The sequence below is a fragment of the Etheostoma spectabile genome, chromosome 2 (genome assembly GCF_008692095.1).
Source record: "Etheostoma spectabile isolate EspeVRDwgs_2016 chromosome 2, UIUC_Espe_1.0, whole genome shotgun sequence".
Lineage (NCBI taxonomy): Eukaryota > Metazoa > Chordata > Actinopteri > Perciformes > Percidae > Etheostoma > Etheostoma spectabile.
In genome coordinates, this window is record NC_045734.1 from 11,275,721 (window position 1) to 11,277,760 (window position 2,040).

The 2,040-nt window shown below is 37.9% G+C and overlaps 1 protein-coding gene and 1 long non-coding RNA gene across 3 annotated transcripts in view; both read right to left on the reverse strand.

Moving 5' to 3' along the window:
- The window catches only part of gstcd (glutathione S-transferase, C-terminal domain containing), a 51,481-nt gene that overhangs the window by 28,101 nt on the left and 21,340 nt on the right, over positions 1-2,040 (reverse strand). The gene's annotated exons all lie outside the window — the stretch shown is intronic.
- The window catches only part of LOC116704849 (uncharacterized), a 21,484-nt gene that overhangs the window by 10,994 nt on the left and 8,450 nt on the right, over positions 1-2,040 (reverse strand). Inside the window, exon 2 of the long non-coding RNA XR_004335793.1 lies at positions 402-405. This is a non-coding gene — a long non-coding RNA (uncharacterized LOC116704849). The remainder of the gene's footprint in view (positions 1-401; positions 406-2,040) is intronic.

A 2,040-nucleotide genomic window follows, 5' to 3' on the forward strand; every position in this document is an offset into this window, starting at 1 on the left:
GTATGCATGAATACCCCAGTTACTAAAGGAGTTATCTAGGTCTGTTAACGGGGTTATGAGAACTCCACTTTTAACCGGGGTAGGGTATTTACATGGCTTTTAAAAAACAAGGGTATTGCGAACATGTTTTTTTTTTAAAGTGCATGTAAGAACTCATCTGAGTAGTATATGTGATGAAGACAAATGTGAACATTTTGTAAATTGGCATTGGCATTTGGTATTTTAAAGACTGTTACTGAAAATAATTGTTTGTTGCATTCCTGAACACTGTTGGGGTGTGGGTATTTTGGTGGGTTTGGAACAAGATCTTTTGACACACAAACTTCCAGGCATGAACAATTGTGGATCAAATTAACAAATCAAGTCAAATCTTCTCTGAACACCAAAAAGAGACCCTGTACACCACTGAATTCACTTAAATGCAAGAAGAAGAAAAAACAATGTTTTATTAAAAAAAGTATAATTTGGTTTTATGACCATACCGTACAAGGCATCATCAATGTTTTATTTCTCACAAATGCATGAGGAGCAACATGTTCTGTTATGGTCTACCATTTGTGTTCAACTCTATGGTAGGTTGTGTCTATAAAAGATACTAATAAAATATATATTTTCTGAAAATGTCTACAAAAATATTTAATCCAGCTGTTCTTCCTGTTATGTTTTCGCAAGACCTTACCCCTGCTTTTTCAAACTAAGTAATCTGTTTTTATTCAGTGCACTCTCTTCCCCTTCATCCCTTGCTCTCTGTGATCTGCCAGAGCTGTCAAAGTCAGGAAGTAAGTGGCGCAACTCTGGCATCTGTGATAGGCTGTGTCAATGTCTTTTGGCCTACCACCCTTGTGAAATCTCCCAGCCATAATGGCTTTTAGCCCTGGCCTTGCAGTGCTAGCGCAAGGATAAATAAAATCTGGCTGGACTCCAGCCAGCTTGTGTCCCTGCTCCTCCTGGTTTTCTTGCCAGAACCAGGGCCCCTCTGTTGAGAGAAATAAAGGGATTCTCCCTCCAGTTCTGTGCATTAATTGCATTAAATTTATATCGTTACGGCAGAGGGTGGCTCCTGGTGTTTGAAAGGAACGTTTCCAAAACTGATACTCTGTCTTGACAGAAATCAACTCATTATCCCTTTAGTGGTCTCTGCCATGTACATTTTATTTTAGTGGTAGAAAGTAAACACTTGATGTTATACATGTATCTGCAAATGTCTTGGCACTGCCCAGATAAACTTTTTCAGGAAAGTGGGACGAGAAGCAAGGGATTCTAGATTGGCCACATACACTACATGTCATTCCCTTTGAATAATTAGAGCAGAGATGAATCATTATGTCTTAATGTTCCACCTGCATACTAAAAAGAAAAGAGAACACTTCATGCAAGCCATTGTTGCTCTCCTATCCTTGCAGGTCCACCAAATCTTGGCCAATACTCTGGTACTTCTCCTTCAATTTACTCCACAATCATTCAATTAATAAAATATGAAATTTTGATGAAAGAATACGTTTGTCCTAGTAACTGCAGGGATATGAGTGACCGTCTACAGTTGTTTATCTAAAAGTAATTGTAGTTACCAGAATTTGAAAATGTAGAGCTATGGAGGCCCCTGCAACTTAGGTGATTTATATATGAATTGTTAAATGCTCTGCAGTAGGGATCGACCAATACTAGTTTTTAAAGGCCGATACCGATTGGTAGTAGTTAACGTAACAGATATTTGGAAACAATATGTATTTACAATGAAAATGTAGTCAAAGTTAAGATTTTTAAATGTTACAAACTCCAACACAACACTTTGTTTAAATGCTTTAAGCAACTATTTAATACATGAGACACTTTCAACATAATACCCAGTAACAGATAGTCAGATAGTGTTGTGGGCGGGACATTAAGTCAGATTCAGTGTTGTGTGAAACCGAAGCAGAGGGACAGACACAGAGTGGTGGCAGAGCCAAAATAGCGCACTTTTTAACAATTAACTTTATCGGTTATCAGGAAAGTACATGCAGATACACATAATCTGCAAACTGCCAAAAACTGACCAAG